We start from the raw sequence: 19,377 nt of genomic DNA, 5'->3' as shown, positions 1-19,377 counted from the left end.
TTCATGAAAAATGTAAAACCTCCTCGCCGTTTGCTAAACACTCCGGGGATCACTAACGCCAACCATATCGACACAACTATTCGCATTCCGTTGGTGGAAGGCGTTGATGGTTTGGGAAATTAGTTTACTTTTAATGTGCACCCGCTTTTATGGCTAATCAAAGTGCTACTCCCGCGAGACTGTGGTGGGTGAAAAATGGCCTGTTCCATTATGCAAAGCATTCTCGCTCCCTTGGTAATGTACTCGAGTGAAGGCAAATGGATGCTTCCTCTGTTTGCGTGTTTAGACGTTGACGCACAACAAAACCTTCGGCCAAACGGAGCATGTGCGAAGATGCTTTTTGATGTGCCTAATCGAGATATATTTACCGAGAATTAAAACATTAAAATTGTATACCGTAAGCTTAAAACGTTTCTACTTCATTCCAAAGTAGAACATGATCGTACACTAAGGATCTATGAACTGTGTTTTTAATCGGTCAATCGCAGCCTGATTAGACATCAATAATCGATCGTTTACATTTCGAGATTGGATGAAGAGTGTTGTTTTTCCGAATTAAATCCACAATTTCATCAATGTTGTGCCATGATCATACATGCCTGTAGGTAGACCGTTAAATGTCAATCAATCAATCAATCTCTCGAAAGCACCGCAATCGTGCGATGAGTTTACTGTAACACGATTTGAGCATTGTGTTAAAAAGCGATGATTGATTTGCCATCTATTTAAAAAAAGAATTATTTTCAGCTTCTGTAGAATCACAAAAATTACACGAATGCTATTAATTTAACACAGTGCTTTATTTTCTAATAAATGTTAGCTGAATCAATATCTCATCAATCTTCATGCTTATTAAAGGTATGAATCATATTGAAGTAAAATCGAGTTTCATTCATTTAATTGATGAATGACTAAAAAGCGAATATAATAATAAATTTTGATAATGATAAACTGGTATTTTTTATAATAAATAAAAGTTTTAAAACTATTCAAAAAATATCCTTTGCTAAAATTGGCAATTACTAAAACTAAACTTCCCCATGCTGTGACAATGTGGCGTCAGACTGTCATTTTTCACTCCAAACAAACTATAACTGGATGGGAACATGGCCATAGTTCGGGTAAAAGTATGCTGCACCAGATCCAGATAGCGATTGTAATGTGATTTCACATCATTCCGCAACAAAATTCCATACCGTGTCATCCAACCTCACCAGCATCGGTACCGCGGGTCGACAAACTTTTCTTTTATTCTACCACCAAAAGTTGAATCATTTGTTTGTCAAACCGGCCAGGCTTTGGGGTGAGGGGGGGGGGGGGGGGGGGATCAAAATCCTCCCAATGCCACGACGGTAACGGTCGGTTCGGGAACGACGATGACGACAAACCTTAAAGATGACGATAATGATCCCGAACCGGTCGGAAGGTGGAGGAACGAGTGGGACTGGGAAGGATTCCCGCCCGCCAAACGACAAAGGTGCCAACTGTGGCCGCAGGGTCGGTTGACGCGTTCGCGAACCAACCGAAATGTAATCATAACGACCATCATTAGAAGGCCGCTCTCAATGCGATGGTGGGCCAGTCGGGCGGTAGGAGATGACGCGCGGTCCCACGAAAGCCGCGCCAGTTCGCGATGGATTGGGAGGAAATTACATCGACAGTAACTTTTAACGAGATGACTTTTTCAACAACTCTCGTTTGACGCTTTAAAGTTGTCCATGGGACTCGCGAGTGTGTGCCAGTTCTGTGCCGTTATTTTTTCTATTTACTCTCCTATTGTGAACGTGCGCTGTCAGTTTGTGTGACCTTTTTTTTCTTCCTCCCGATGACATGTAATGCTTCCGGCTTAAGAGTAATTTTACGGAGATACAAGCCGGGCAGTAAAGGTTTACGTCAGTGCACATTCAACAATTGAAGAAAAAGTTTCTCTATCCTGCCTCACGTGCAGTGGTAATGTTTGGTGCAGAGATTTTGTTGCAATGAAACGTTGTAAATGACCACCATGTTTCCTGCATGTCACAGAAAAATAGACACACCACGTCTCATTACGGTATTACGATGATGGGAGTTGTATTTAAAGTTATTCATATGTTCTAGGTAGATTGGTTACTATTAACATGTCCCGTATCACGTCACCCGAATACGCTCTATACTGAATATACTGAAACCAAATATAAAAGATACTAAAAAGTATTGGTTTGCATTTTTTAAAAGTTTGCAATCAAAAGAACAAGCTGCTTAGTGAAAATTGAGAATGTTTGTTTGATTTTGTTTTTTCGTTTCGTTTAAACAATCTCTTCACAACCGTGGTTGGTTTTTAAAGGTTAAAACGCTAAATAAGATTATTTTTTTTATTTGTTTAGCAAGTTTTTAATTTTTTTTTTACTTCCTTATAGTACATAATTATAGTACATTTTTATTCCCTGAAGTCTTTTACGGATGTTAGCACTGGAGATTTGTTTTTGCAATAATCATTTCATATAAGCTTCCTAATTTTATTTTTCTACTGTTCTAAACCATTACAAAATCGCTTACTCCTATTATACGAAGCACTCCATCTCTAAATTGTCAATCATTATCGCGGCGGGTCAGCTTAGGCTTATCATCCTTCCTCAGTTCACGCAGGCTTTCACGGGCAAGATCTTCCGGTGTCACTCTCATGACATGTCCAGCCCATGGAAACTTTGAGAGTTTTAATTCGCTGTACGAGAGATATTGCATCTTACAGCACGGGTATAGAGTTCGTTATCTACCCAACGTGTCTCATCTTTATTAATGGTTATAATATCAAACTCTTGCAAACCATAAAATTTCCAAGGAAAATACATTAATTTTAAATAAAATATTTCCACAAAAGCACGAGGAAAAACGTTCCAACACGTGCAACACACAGTCATACTGAAGCAAATAACATAACCAAATCCCTGCCATTAGTCTGATGTATTTAATGTATCCTTATTTTAATTCTGAGCACGGGTATTAAGCTTTATGCTCAATTACTGATGCAAAATCGAAGAGGAAAAAATAAACTGTTGCAATACAAAACAAAAACACACATTTCCAAACGGCGAGACAAGCGGCGTTATTAAAACCAATTAATATAAAATGGAAACATCGAGCTCAAACAGGGCATAAAGCGAAATAAAGAAATTGTGCGCAAAAAAAAAACACACATTTAAAATGGGAAAATCGAGGCTTAGCTGTTGGTTGTTTGAAGCAAAAAGTTCATATTTGCCACAATGGCCAATAAAAATTATACCCCACGCAAGAACAGAAAAACCGATAGTGGAATAAAACTCGTTCGATATAAATACAAACACGAAAAACAGGAGCAGCCAATGAATTAAAAAAACTAGCACACACGTCAATAACATTATGAAACAGTTGCAACGCCTCTGGTACAATCTGTTGTTTTGTGTATGTGTGTGAATGCACCTTACAGCCAACAAAATGCACCTTACAGCCACATCACAGGAATCGAACGGGCACGTTTGTTGACATACGAATGATTTTGCTTTTGCCTGTTCTTTTTGTAGGGATATCTGAGGTTTTCATGTGGCTATCAAAGGTGTAACACTGTTTGGCTGCTAGGACAAGTTCACCGCCAACCAATCACATGCTGATCCCGTGCGGTTTCGTGGTCGTGACAAACAAAACCCAACCGCGCGTGCATAATGAGCGTGTTAAAGTGTTAAAATGCGCTCGTAAATACCCACCGGATGGTTGGAAAACGTGGCCACGGTGGTTCCTTGTTGTGTTTTTTTTTTCATTATTTTTGTCTCCCCGGGAGGAAATGCACGACAACTGGTGTGTGAAACGTTTCACGCATCTACTAATTGTTTTGTTTTGATTGCGTGTCTAACGTTTGGGACCGGTTCCGGTACGATGGTTGAGCACGTTTCGGGCGGTAGGACGAGACTGTTTGCTGACGCTGTCGACTATGGGAGAAATGAACATGAAGTTAGTAATATTTTTGTGCTTTTGTTTTGAATATCTGGTATTTGTAATTTTTGAGAAACTCCTGCTGGAGAGTATGTTGTCCAAAATAGATCCAAATTGAATGACCAAAGTAAAAAAATCCAAAGTCCAAAATAGATCCAAATTGAATGACCAAAAAGTTGCGCCTAGAGGTATGCAATTTAAAGCTTTCTTTTAGTAAGAAATGCACCGAAGAATTGTTGTTAGAGCTGGGAAAGGATTTCCAAACGAATGTAGTCGTTTTTATGGTAAAACTTCTTAAGAACTAATGTTTTACGAAATTAAACCATTAAACTTTATCGGAGTTTAATTAACACATGGCCATGAGCTTACACAATCGCTTTAATTGCCATGTAATAACAATTTCTTTGGAAATTAACACATGAAACTTGCTAATTGTTGATTCACTTCAAACGCATCAGAGCCATCACCAAACTATAGAAAAAGCTGCAACAGTTTGACGCGTAAAGCCATCCAATTGCGCCCAGTGTGCTTCGTGTAGCCTTCCAACCACGCGCTTAAAACGTGCGAACGATCGTGGCAAAATTCATGCCAAATAGAATAACAATTAATTTCCACCCGTGTTTTGTTTTCCCGCGGCACAGGTGTTGCTTTCCACGCACCGGCCATAACGGTATGCGTTCACGTCTGCACGCACATGTATCTCGTATCGCACATCTCATCGGAATCGATCGGATCCAGTTGCAGCACCAGGTGGCTGGATGGACCGTGCACATCCGGAAGGAAAAATAAAGCAAAAGCAAAAATCACACTGCGCCAGCAAGCGTTAGCGCAATAAAAACATCCGTCATTAGAAACCGTTTGTAGGTAGGTAATTGGATACAGAATGTTTGCGCCAGTGTACCGGGTGGAATGCTGATTTGATTAAACCCATCATTAGCTTGCTAATGCATCGTGTCATAAGCACAACACGGTACTTACACCGCCTGCGTACTGATTATCGGATGTGAGCAGCAGGTTAAGAGCGGATTATTTCTCACCGATCACATGCGAACGGAAGCATGAAGTAGATGTTGTTGGCTTTTATTCGCACACACTAATCCTGCCAATTGTTTTGAACCATTTACGTTCCGCACCGAACAAGCGGAATCCTTTCTTAACCGTATTGCAACAATCTGGAATGCTGGACGGTAGCTCAGGTTCTGGCCTTATCAGAACCTAAGCTCTGCTAGTTCTGACCCTATCTAATTAAATGCATTTCTCGATTTCAACACACAGCGCAGCAGCGTAGCAAAGCATCACCGGGTCGTTTCGGAAGCATGACAATGCGGAAAACCTTTTCCGGTTACATGACAATGAACTTTCCGGCCGCTTGCTGCTGACGTTGTTGCTACTGGTTACCGTACCTCATCTAGCCCGACAGTTTGTGGTTTTCCAATTTTCGACATCGCAGATAAATCACGTAGCAATTTGAATAAAACAATCATTCCACCGCCCAGTTCCATCCCTCGGCCACATCCCCCCCTGGTTGCCGTTTGTGTTGTGTTGTGTTGTCTGCACGAGCTTCGGCACCGTTGCCGTTTTCCGATTTGGAAGAAAATGTGTCCGGACGGGAGAAAATGGCGACAGTAAGTGTGCTTGTTGTGTTGGCACGATGTTTTGTCTTTTCTTTGCCTGGGTTTTCCGCTCGCTACAATCAGCATCCCTTCGCCTCATGCTCGCACTCGTTCTCGATACCTGTGCTGCTCGCCGGAGCTTTCCCATCGCAAGCACCCTCACCTCCTGCTCCATCGCCACCCGGCCACGCTAAGTCAAATGGAAAAACATCCCGAGCATGAAGGCAAACGGAAATGTAATCGAAATGAGAAATCACTGCCTCGACCGGGCACAATCTATTGCCAAAGCCGGAAGATGGTACACTAAAAGACTTTCCTCTCCCCTGACCGGGACGTTTCGTCGCCTTCACCGCAACACACCCGGTTCGACGGGAAAGGCAACGATCCGTTGTGTGTTGCTTTTTGTTGCCGGTTCTTGGAAGTTGGGATGCGGAAAATTTCGTGGTTTGCGCCGGTTGCTTCCAGCCAGTGCTTGTTATTTTGTCGGAAACCTTCGGCTACTGCGGTGAGCTGACTTCGAATTTAAACTGTTCCGTTCCCGGGCAGCATGTGGTACCGATCAATCGATTCAGATGAGGAACCTCGGCTGCGTTACTTGTGTGTTTGTGCATGTCTTCTTCCCTTTTCGCTTCCCTTAAGTCCATTCAATAAAACAAGTCACAAGAAATGAACGTCGAAACAAATAAATCACTTCAAACGAAGCTCGTGTTCGATGTTGTTACAGAGCGTAACAAATACCAAACGTCCGGACGCTCTTTTTTAGGTTGACGGGTGCTGGTGTGAGCTTTTTGGATAGATTGGCAGAGTCACACATACGACAACTTCCTTGTATGCTGTGAGAGCTGTTGGATGTGGCAAGGATGGCGATTTAAATGTGCGCCACTGTGTTTTCTAATGGCAATGCATGTTGTATAGAAAAAAAAACGGCGGAAAAAACTGATCCGCTTGATGGGATTTGTGATTTGAGGTTGAACAAAGAATGCTTTCAGCGTGAACGATGGTTTGATGGTGCCGTGACCAGGATCAAAGCAGTGGTAAATGCTTTAAAGTTGTCGCACAAACTGTTCATTAATTGTAGGGAATAGTACCAGTGGCATGTTTGAGGAAACATTTGTTTGTTTATTGATCAATCAGATTTACGGCACTGTGTAGATGAAGCTTGTGATTCCTCCCTGTATGATAAATCATTAGTAGAAGCATGGTACTAAAAATAACGATTCTGATTATACAGGGTCATATGCATAATCCAAATTTGTTTGCTGTTCAAACATAAGTTCAATATATGGCATTAGTTAGGCATTAATAATAAGGCATTTAATAGAGGATGAGGCAGGATAACTTAGCATCATCATCATCCGTGATTATGGTCCATGATGAATGGTGGGTACTATTTTAAATAAATAATGCAAAATATCTCTTTTTGAAAGGAATTCAAAATATTTTTAATGAGTTAGTTTAGTCTTCATCATCAATATCATCAACAATTTAACCAAGGTTCACATATCTTGGGACAAAAGGTCAACACCGAAGAAACTCGCTCAATCTCAATATCTACAATCTGAGGAAACACCCAAAACACCTGTCGCGACGAACGAAACTGAGACTATATAGAACCATTGTGGATGACTTTGTATAATAGGGTTGCTAGTGATGGAAATTTCGTTCCGAACCTACTAGGTTCGTTCCGATCCTTCGGTGGAACGATCGAATCTAGGTGCATACAAATTCATAAAGTAGGTTTCTTTCACCCACATGTTTTGTTCGTCTTGCGAATATTATAACGTTAACGTTTACTTCTATTACTCTTGTAAATAAAAGCAACACTTATAGTAACAAAAATGTGCTCACGTTCGCTCAATGATCTTCTGCATAGGTGATTCCCTTTTTCCAAAGAGCCATTTCTGTATTCAATAAAGCAATACGGCCTGGCCGTTCCTGAAGAAATAAAAAAAATGCTGTATTCCATTCTCGTTGGTGAGTGCCTCAGTATTGTTGTGTAGGCTTAGAAAGATAGGATGGATTTTCTCTAAAAACTGATCAAATTCTGATTGAACGACTCATTAGACGTTTAAGAAGTGAAAAAAGGGTTTAAAAAACATTACTACGATGATTGTAGTTGGGATGGGCTCGAATATTACATTAATATTTTTTGAAAAGGTCACCTCATCTCGACAAACCATTCATTTCCTTACGTCTTCAGTTTGTTTGTTTAAATTTTATCCTGGGTTTAAAGATTTTTTCAAAGTTCTGATAACAACTTATCATCGAATTCATAGTAACAAATTTACATTCAAAACTATTTGTAAACCAAAAAATGTAAATGAATTACACTAAAATGTTATGGCATGGAATCATAAAAATCGTATCATATAGGGTTATATTAAATTGCTCGTAAAAGTAGGTTCAGCTAACCTACTAGGTTCGGTCCGTTCCTTTAAGAAAAGAACCAGGTTCCGTTCCGTTCCGAAAAAATCGAACATTCCCATCACTAGATAGGAAGCTGCTAAGAAGAACCGTGCTTTTCCCCAAAAAGGAGCTGCTTTTCCCCGTGTGTGTGTATGGAAGGACAATAAGGTTCGGTGAACTCACTGCCACATAGCGAATTCAGACTCGAGTTAAGAAATTTTGATTGTCATATATCATATATATATAAAGTCTTCCCAATCGTTAATGGTATCGTGTCATCTCCATACTTACAATACTCACAGACATATTATTGATTTTTCGAGCACATTACCATTTGTCAAGCTAGCATCTAGATTATTGGAAAAGCTTTTTCGATGTCTCTTTAATCAGAAATTTATACCTCACGAATTTGCAAGTACTCCCAGTTATCTTTGCTCATGTTTTCATCAGAACAAAACAACACCATTTTCCCTTCATTGCATACTGTGTCGAACCGATCTGTACCAGGAAAAGGAAACGCAAACGCAAAAACCCCACCGTACCGCATTCCATGCTAGTAGAACGAACAATTTTCGCTAATACTGATAGGTAAACAAATTTTCAACTAAAACGAAAAAAAAACTCCACCTGAAAAAGCTACTAAAACAACATGCTAAACATACTTTTAGTACAGCCTTCGGGAAACCCGGTAAAGCTGGAACGGCACTGGTGGCAAAAATGCAAATAAAGGTATCTTCCCCGGTATGAAAGTACCACAAAAGATGGAAGAAACAACAGAACAACAACATCTTGCCACGTTTTCGGCAAGGGCAAAAACATTTTTCATCAAACCCATTCCGGCCCCCGGGGTTCATATTCGAGCTAACAACGGCCGGGACGAGTGCTTCGTTGATTGAGATTCTTTTCCGAAAACTTTCCGCACCGGTCGCCCGGTTGGCCGGTGCTGGTTGCTAACTTCCGATCACCTTCCGATCAGTGCTCGGGGTATATCCTTCCCGGTTCCATCGGTACTGAGGAGCGTTCGCTTCACGCTACACTCTAGTGGCTATTTTTTGCGGAGATGATTATTTTCCATCCTCCCTCCGTTGCCGTCCTTTTTTCGTGGCGGAGGAGGGATTACCATTTACGAAGAAGAGAAGGTTGATTTTTCCCGTGAGGTTAGGAATGCCCCTGGACAAAAAAGTGGCCCCCAAACGCTGATCGTATTCCCGACGACCGTCTCGACGGACGCCCCGTGTCCGTTAGCCAACGGTTCACGCGAAACAGACGCGCCAGAATAGGATTCTGCCGGATCGTGATCAGCTGTGGGTGTTTGTGTTGCAGGGCTTTAATTTCGTCTTTGTTCCATATTTGGAATCGAACCGTTACCGAACCAGGAAACTAGCAAGGTAAACAATCGAATGCTACTTTTATTTTGTCCCCCAAATCGTATCCACATTGCGAGCTGATCATTTATCTCGGGTGAAGCACAAAACAAAAAACCGGCAACTCGTCTGGCTTTGGCATTGAAGAATACACACCCAAAAACACATACTAAAAGAAAGACAATATTACGATAAGACGTGGAACTTTCCGTGGACAAAGCGTCCACAGCAGGGTTAACAGTTGCCACTGATGGGATTGGGTTTGAAAATTTCATTTTCGATGAACACAGAATGTTTCGTCCTTTTCCCTCGCGTCGCCGGGTGGAAAAATCATTTGTTCCACTTTTGGGGGGTGAAAGCTTATCGGACAAGTATTCTTTCTACCGACTCATCCCCCACCATCGAGACGGTATCATAACGTTGAAAGAGGCGAAAAAGGGGCAACAAATCCGCTCGCCCTCGTGACAAATCCTGCCGGAACGGTTCATTCTCTTCAGCACTCGGAAGGTACAGTTTGGAGGAAGGAAAACTCCCACCGGGGCGGAATGATTTCGATCGTTGTTCGAATTCACTGTACGGTTGTGTGCTGGGGTACGGCTCCGATGAAGGATACCCGGTGCCGGTGTGAGCAGCAAGTGGCAAGGGAGTGTTCGCTTTCGGTACGAAATGAGATGTTTACAGTTGACCGAATGACTCGTACAATTTTATTAGACTTGTGTGGAGTGGATGTTTCCACCCCCCCTCTCGTGCCCGGAACTGTTTGCTCCCATTTCTGTGCATCCATTGGATTGCTAATCGGTTTCAGTTCAAGTTCAGGGTACGATTGGCCTAGATAGGGAAGGGTGCAAGGTTGCCGATGACGATGGGAAAATGAAGGGCAACAAAGTCGAACAGAGGACAACTTGAAATTATGTAACAATTTATTCCGATTCTCTTGAGCATTGTCGAATGAACAAAGTTTTGCATGTGCTAAGTAAGCGGATCGATGATAAAATTTATTCATACTAGAATAAGTGGAAAGTTTATGCTGTCAGTGCATTAGTGCTAAACGCGATAACGGCTTTCACAATTAGGTTTTATTGGCAGTAAAGATCGAAATTCGATTCATAGTGGAAAATAAATAATTGATACTAATACACTATTCATCAACTGATAATTATTTATGTGTGACAAAACTAAATAAACTAAAATATAGCATTTAATAGGATTTTCTTCGACCCCTGGAGAAAAACAATATAATGTACTTTAGATTGCATACATTTAGGCTCTTTTCAAAATATCCCTTTCGAAACATATCTGAGCGGGAAAAAACTCTAGGCCTACTCAACTTTTGAGTCATCAATAATGTGATTTTAATAATGTAATGTTGGGAGGCAATTGCTCCCAAATTCACATTTCCATTATTAACTTTTAAGTACAGCGAAACGTTTTCATAGCCCATAAGCATGTTGTTTAAAAATGTGTTGGATAGCATGTGCGTAGGAATTTTAATGCACCCCTCAGGACGGTTCATGCAGTGAATGTTAACACAATTTAGAATGCTAAGGTCAGTACATGAGCAAACATGCGAGAAAACTCACGACAGCAAGAAACACTTTCCGTGTATGTGCGTTCACGCCACCAAGAGTGGCACAATGCTGGTCGTATTACGAACGATATGCTGCATGTATCTTTTGTTCACCACCACCACCACCACCACCACCCACGATCACAACGCACCCGGCCAGCCAACATGCTCTATTCAAAACATGCTGTTCCCGCACGCCTGCAAAGCCACACGCTTTCCATCGTCACGCAGCCAGCAGTCGGTATCGATGTGCCGCGGCACGAACACGAACAATACGATCGAACGAAATTTAATATTCCACTCCGTTATTAAATGATTGAAATGTTAATGCTATTTGATTTGATATAAGTGATTCAATATTTGAGTTTCGTTCCCGTGTTTCCGCTGCGATCGACCGCTTGTCCTTTGGCGTTCTTCATTGGCTTCGCGCTGTGCGCTGTGTTGGCACTTGACACGCATACCAAGCACCTCGCCCAACATTGGAATTGCATTTGGAGTGTGGGGGCTGGAGCGAGAAATAAAAAGTCCCTTTATCCTACCCCACTGCCCCCCCCCCCCCCCCTTTCACTCAAACAGTTCACAAAACATCCGGCTCGGTTACCAGGATCGATCCTTGGCGTCCATTTCCCGTTCAGCCGTTCCATCAGCCGCATGTTGGTGTAGCGAGCAGAAAGCGAACCGGAACCGATAGTATGCAATCAAATATTTGTGCACGATAACGATCGGTTGCCCGGTGTGCAGCGCAGCAGGTTGTGTGCATACGGTGGAAAACATTATCGTACCCAAAGATGTACGCTTATTGGGGCGTGAATCCGATTTTTTTTCCCACCCAACGACAGTGCTCGCACGGCGGCCGGCGGTGAGAGCTGTCCACCATTTACTCCTATTTACTTTTTTCTCGAGTGCTTAACAAAAAAAAAAAAGCACAACGGCAGCGAATTTCACAAATCAGGATACGGTTGAATGAACTTGCGTGCAGGAAGTGTGTAAGAATGTGGAAATGGGAAAATCATAGACTGTTACCGATTTTAATGCACTCGGAATACGTGCGTGCATTTACATGTAATGATTGGTCTGTAATGGAGTTGCAGATCGTGGTAATCTGTCCAATAAAAGGGCACATAGAGGAGCTTTTTAATTGTTTGCTTTGTAAAATCGGTTGCTACATTGAAAGACGGGAAGAGCAATACGTCCTTTTGGAACATTTTGTCAATACAGCCAAAATTTCATAATAGAATATCATAAATAGAACAATATAAATTCTTCTTTACACAACGTTCGTAATTTGCGGTAATTTGTGAAGCGGTGCCGGTCTTTACAAGATCAGGACTGGTCCAAAATCCCATCCCAACCAATCCCCCATAAGCATGACTGACTATCCCTTTTATAAGGGTAAATAAAGTCAAAGTAAGCCAGAAATGGCAGACCTTGGCCTCTTGAGGCTGTTGTGTCGATAAAGAACAAAATAATGCATTAGTAAATAACTTACGACCGATAAGTGTTTACTCGTGCAACATCATGTTTGCATAACTTCAGGCGCCAGTCGACGCGTCTTAAGGAGCGTCCAGACTGTAGACCATAACAGTTATACGTAACAAAATTTTGTTATGTTATACTTGTTACGCGTAACAAAAACAGAATGGCCAAATGTCGAATCCGTACCGTAACATATGCTCGAATTTAGCAAATTCGAGTTGTTTTGCACCGGAAACAATTTTTAAACATTGGCGGTTGATCTAAGCACGGAATTAAACTTTTTCCCATGGTCTTTGTGCGAAAATAATGTATTTCAGCAATAAAATATATTCTTGTTACGCTACGCGGGGGATTTTGCGTCCACACTTGTTACGGTCCGTTCAGTGTTGCCAAATCATCCTAAAACGCAATTTTATGTCAATTTGGTTGCCAGAAACGCCGATTTTCTGCTCGAAAACCATTCGAGCGTATGTTACGCTTACAGTCTGGACGCTCCTTTAAGCGTCTCCGGAGCACGGTATTGCAGCACAACCCATCGAAAAGGCCAGTGATGATAGCAGCGGTGGCCGAACCTTGCATTACATCGATTTATACTTCGTTCAACAACAGTGGCAATGAAACGAAAAGCCTTAGGCAGGCAATAAACGAGATCAAATGAAACGTCTTAAGTCAGCAAGACGTTAAACAACGACATCATCGCATTGAGGATGATTCCTTAGCAACAGATCCGCAGCCACCGCACCAAATGCACCCGATAATCTCTGGCTGATCGCAGATTCTATCCTTCGCTCTAGCAGCTCTTAGCGTATGCCCATTCCGTAGACGTCTTTTCGAACTCATAAATTTCACCAATAGTTTGCACATCTGTTCCACTGTGTGCACTCTCACTCCCAGACCACAATAGTCACACTGAAAGCGGCACAGTTTGAGCGCTGTACGAATCGGCGTGTGGTTGTTAAATCAATCTTCCGCTTCGGACTCCGCTTGGTAGCCGCTTGAAGGACGGTGAAAACCCGCTCCCGACCATTGCAGACCCAACGGGGCGCTGTCGATGTTGAAGCGTACTGTAAGGACACGTCTCAGACGAATGTTTCGCATACTGTGGTATTCGCTCGGAATTCGCAACGCTCGCCGGTCGACGCCTGTTTACCGAGGAAGCTGTCTGGTGGATTTTGCGAATGGATCGTGACTGTTTCGCATATCCTCCGGGTTCAATTGGCCTCTTTGTATGGTACATTCACCGTAAGGGCACCATCAGCATCATCATCATCATCATCATCATCATCATCATTATGATTATTATTATTCTCGCAACACAAATGCCACATCACATCCACCGGCAGAATGTTTGATACCCGATGGTTCCGACTGCCCGGTATTTGTTCAGTGTACACTGTACACTTGCATTGCAACCCAGTAAACTCGCCTTCTCAACACAAAACTCCCGTCCCGACCAAACCAAAACCTGCCACCAAACCAGCAACCGAATGGTTTTCCCCTTCGAGCAATATCTCCCACACACGGCTCGTGGTCGTTTATTGGTGCCAGAGTCGTACGGGACTACCCCTTTCCCGCAGTCGGCCAGTCAAGCCGTACTTAGCGGGATGTTTATTGCGATGCTCACCGGTAGCATCCACCCAGGTTCTCTCGTGTCCGGAAGCTACACCGCATTCGGAACGCTTCCGCACGAACACGAGCACCAACTAGCCGGATCGCCGCCACCGTGTTTGACGGTGGTGCCCCCGGAAGTCGGCAGCTTCCCGGTGCAGTGAAGCATAAAAATGGTAACCCATACTAGCCGAGAAGCACGGATGCACTTTTCTGCGTCAATCTGCATAATCGAACGAACGATGGTGAAGCAAAGCGGTTGCTTATGCACGTTACCCGGTCCCGCTTCGGTATGCTGCACCGGTTCGTGTGCCCGAATAGTAGACGTGTGTTTGCAGAAGCAATCGAGAGGATTTCCGGAACCATTGGCCCGGAACTGTACGCTCACAACACAAGATTTGTACAATGTTTAAATAATGTCTTAAGCAGCATCACTTCGGCCGGATGTTATTGTAGTAACGCTGCCGAGCAACGAAAGGTTATCTGTAAATTAATTCATTGATTACAGCAGCGGGCCCTCATGGTGGCCTGGAAGCCTGGAACGTGTGCAGTTCCGGAAGCCGCTTAAGCCCGTTTCGGGCTGCTGCAATGCAGTTTTACTACCATCGGGTGAATAATGTAACCCAACAGCAGACGGGGTGCTGCAGCAAATACCTTGGATTTCAAAATGGAATAAATGGACCAACTTGTCTGTAAGCGGTAGGCGGTTAGACAGTTGCTTGGAAAAAGCTTTGTGCAAAATTCGATTGGAAAAATCATGAGGATCAACCTAAACCTAAGTGCTTGAGATGGCCATGAATTGCTGTCCATATTTCTGGTCCGTTTGTGTAGGCATCAGGAAAGCGATTGCAGCAATTCTAATCACTTCTAGTGAAAGATGGTCAAGTTTTTACACTTACTCCCAATCAGTGTGTGGAAATTCGTTAGTGTTAGTGGGATAAAATGAAGGAAGAGGATACCGAGATAAATCTAAGCTCCATTATTGAGAGTGATGGAGTTCTGCGTATCCAATTTACTGGCTCTGAAGGAGAACAATCACAATCAAACACTTGGCACAACGCCTTAAACCTTCACAATTTAAACTATTCTACAAAACAGATGAACATTTTCATGCTGCTAATTCTGCCATAACAGAAGCCACTTTGCTTCTCCGTTTATCGAGCACACATGTCTCACGAATGGTTTCAAGTGTGTTTCAACTTCCCATCCACCACTTGAATAGTTTTCCTTCGGCGCATTATCTGTTTGTCGATCGGCGTTATCGGGTGCGGTGTTAAAGCAAACTTTAAAAGCACACTTTCGGAGTTTATAAAAGTTGCTCTGTTTCAGCTTTGCCAGCTCTCCCAGATCCAAGCTGAAACAAACTGTCAAAGATTAGCGCAACGGACAACGCTGCTCGAGCGTGCTCGTGTGGAGAGTCCTTCGAATGATTGTTTGAAGCTCGCGAAGAAAAAAAAAAGGGGTCCACATGCCCGGGGTCACATGCAAGTACAACTTTACTCGCAAGCGAAGCGTCTCTCGGATTTGCCATAATCTGTCCTGGCGCGCAAGGCGCGTACGGCGTCAAACGGCGGAACCGTGACGGCAGGCGGCAAACGTTCTAAGTCAAGATGATTAGGAATGGCGAACCGTTGGACTGTGAACGAGCAAGACAAAAGTAACGAACTTCAGTGCGCATCATTGCACAAAGCGGGATCGTTTAACTTTAATCTTAAATTGCTTTCACCGTCGCTCGATACGGGTCGCACGGTTACGGTAGCTGTCGACCTTCAGTCAAAACCAAGGGTTTTGGACAGTTTGGCTATGTACAGGTACGATGCCGTGGTTGTCTTTTCGGATGAACCGCAGACCTCTTGGCTGAAGTGAAACCAGTGCGTTTAGGAACGTGAGCGAAGTGCTGGTTAGAGGAACCGTCGAAGGTATGTTAATCAAAATGAACAAGATTGGGAGAGGCGATCGTGCGCTTCGCATTTCGTAAGCTGAAAGCTGTCGTTTGGAGTTGGAATATTTTGAAAGCTTTTCACGGTGAAACGATAGCTCTATTTCGTATTTGCTTTCTGTCGCTAAGCACTGAAGCAATATGTTTGTGATATGTCATATAAATTGAGCCTAACCTACACATAAATCGTTTTTGTACAAACAATTGCATACTTTCAGGCGCTTTAATTAATTTCACGTTAGGAAAAGTGAACACAGCTTTTATAAATTTGCCTTCACTTAAGAAAACTTGTGCATACTTTTATCGGTAACACAGCACTACAAAGCGTACCGCTGCAGACATAAACCAATTCCAGCTCCGTTTCGAAAACACTTTAAACAACCCTAAAATCAAGCAACCATGTAAATGGCATCTGTTTCTGAGAACTTTTTTGTTTTTCCTCCCACTTTCACCGTTTGGCGAATCCCGGATTAACCCGGCCCCGTGCCGAACCGTTTTACAGCGATTCGTAACGAATTGTTTTCAAGGGTTGTTTTATCCCTCCCCTCCGTCCACTGTTACCACGGCCCCGCCGTCGGCACCGGAACCGGTGTGGTGGCGATGAAATTCAAAGCGGGAAACGGTTGGTGCTAAAACAGATAATACGAGGCAATTTTCCAACCCAACATGACAACGGTGAGAAAGCAGTGGAAAAATTAAAAAGACGAAAGACGAACGAGAACTAAAGGCACAGCGGAACAGCGCCCAGACAACAGGCGGAACAGCACATTTCTCGTGCAATTCGAACGTAACGCAATGGCACTCCGGAGGCGTAAGTGTCTTCATGCCTGCAGCGGTACACTCGAAGCGTACTTGCGTGAGTGGCCTTAATCATGGCGCAGAAGGACTGCAAAAGTCTAGCGCAAGAAGGAACGAAAGATAGGCGGTGCGAGTGGAAAATAAAAATAAATATATTTTACAGAACAAAGGAACCAGACCCCGGACGGGGTCTGCGCAGTGCAATAGGATAGATGACGGCAACGGCGACAGCGCGGACGGCACGAGGACGATAAATGAAACTGACACTTAACACCACTCGCGTTGACGATAATTTTCTCGAGCGGTTTCCGTTTCCGTTCGCATTCGTCCACGTCAAGCGTTCTGGCGCTTGGCCGCCCCATGTTGTGCCATTCGGTGCGGGGTATTCGTGGCGGCGCATTTTTCTTCGGCATCCGTGTGAAATAGACACGATTTTGAATTTTTCCCCACAGCGACACAGTGAACGGATTGGGGACAAAATTTATAAATTTCGCTATTACTTTTCTACGCGAAATACTATTTTGAAGTGAGCATCGTACCACGCATTTCAAGTGGTAAAACTATTAGTTGATGTTGAACGAAACTGTCATTGAAAGAACTAACTGTCAAAATGGCTGAAACTGTTCAACGAAACAAACAATCAGTTGTTAATATAAATGAAAACCAATTTGTTCGAATAAAATCGATCAAAGTGCACCGGGTTGCATACTTTCAGGCGACTTTGCTTTGCAGGCCAAAAATCGTCGTCGGAATAGTTTTAGTGTCTTCCATTATTTAAAACTTATTTAAAGTATTTTTATGACCAACTCGCCACTCCGTCCTATCTGACTGTGTGCTAGATGTACAACATTTGCTTTTTTCTTGGTTTGAAGATTGTTTTTTTTTTTTCTTAGCAGCGTGTTACTTTTCCTTGCATTGACTCTCTTTTTAACAGCAGTGCCAGATGAAGGCATTTGGTTTCTTAAAAGCCAAAGACAAAAAACAAAACAAAAAACACGCATGCACTATGAAAGAAAAGTTTGCTCCCTGAAAGCCACTGAACCCAAGCTCAAAACGCAAAGACATGGCTGAGTATTCGGTACAAGTAGTACAAGATAGCAACAACCAAAACAAAATAAAAAATGCTTAAAACAAATTGGAACATCTTCCACTGACATTGCCCGGTGGCCGGCCTTTTTTCCCGGCTTCGTTTGCGCTTCACAAAATCTCATCCGCACAAAGAAAACCCGCCCCTGTGAGCCGGGGACGGATTACGGATGCGCACGGTAGCAAAGGATTGTGTTCCGCGGACGGATAACCATAACACCGGTCCGAATGACCGGCCCCGGTTGGGTTGTTGTAGAATATCAACGCAGACATATTTTCGGTCCTTTCAAAACTTTTCCTTCACAAAGCGGTCTTTTCCCACCAGCCTCCCCCCCTGCTTCGGTTACCCCGTTCAGGTTCACGCGCAGGGTAATTTTTTTGTCACACTACCACAGCGGGCGAACCGGCGGAGGTTTCAGAGATAAACTCCGAGGAGGAGATCCTGGCGGTACTAAAAACACTTCACCTTCAAGTGATTATTTTCCATTTGACCTTTTTTTTTTTTGCTCCCGTTCCTCTTCTTCTTTAAGCGAGCGAAAAAGCCATCAGAACAAACGAGGCTTCGGCAGTGGCAGTGGCGGTTGGGCGAAGGCGAAGGTAACGATGAACGGTTATGGTATCATCTTCATTAATGTTCTCGCCTCGGTTATGACACCGGTTGACCCGGCCTCCGTCATCCGGCTGTCAACCGCCAACCATATCGTCTGTTCCCGTCCTCTGATGGCCGTGAAACCGTGAATTGAGCTGAAATTGTGAAATTTATTCTTCACCAATCATTACCAAAAATGGGCTGGAATCCTAACGAAACAAAAAAAAACACAATAGGCCAAAGAAAATGGCTGCATCCACTATCACCCACACACTGGCCTTTAAACGGAAGAATAAACACACTTCATCCCACTTTGAGGTGGGTGCTCGAGTATCGTTTGTCGATTGGAGCATCCTCGAGCCGCAAAGCCGGAGCCGCGGCTGCGAAAGATGCACAGCCCAAGGAAGACGTTATCGTTTGCTAAGGGGTTTTCAAATAAGTTCTGATTATTATTTAAAATATTGATATTAGAAGGCGAACACTCCGGGCGGAGTGTGGTTTCGGATGGCTCTTCTTCCGCATCCGCTCGCTATCCGCCCCTTTGCGCCTTGTTCCGCTGCTCGCTTCACCGGGTAGCGGCGGGGACTGGTGCGAACCTAATTGGGAAATGGGGCGATTTGGAAACGGTTGGTTGGATCGATTCAACTCGACTCGACGTAGGCAAACCAGCATTTTCCCGTTTCACGCCCCCGTCGCGCAACGGGCCAAGGACGAATCGGGTGGGAGGAGGGGAAGGATCTGGAAAAATGACTTTTAAACGGTTAAATTGCCCAAGCTTTAACGCTTTCACTCGGTGCCGGTTGTAGTGGCACCGAAACGGAGGAGGGAATTTTAGGAAAAGCTCAATTTTATGTCGTCTTTCACCCTCGGCCACCCGGCACAGCCGCAGCATTCCGGGAGGGAGAGGGGGAAAGGCCGGAACACTCGTGCGAAAAGTGTCTGATAACATTATCCCGGGTAATGAGAGTTGATTGCTGTTTTTTCGGGAG

Source organism: Anopheles moucheti, chromosome 2 (assembly GCF_943734755.1).
Source record: "Anopheles moucheti chromosome 2, idAnoMoucSN_F20_07, whole genome shotgun sequence".
NCBI lineage: Eukaryota > Metazoa > Arthropoda > Insecta > Diptera > Culicidae > Anopheles > Anopheles moucheti.
This window is presented reverse-complemented; position numbering follows the sequence as displayed.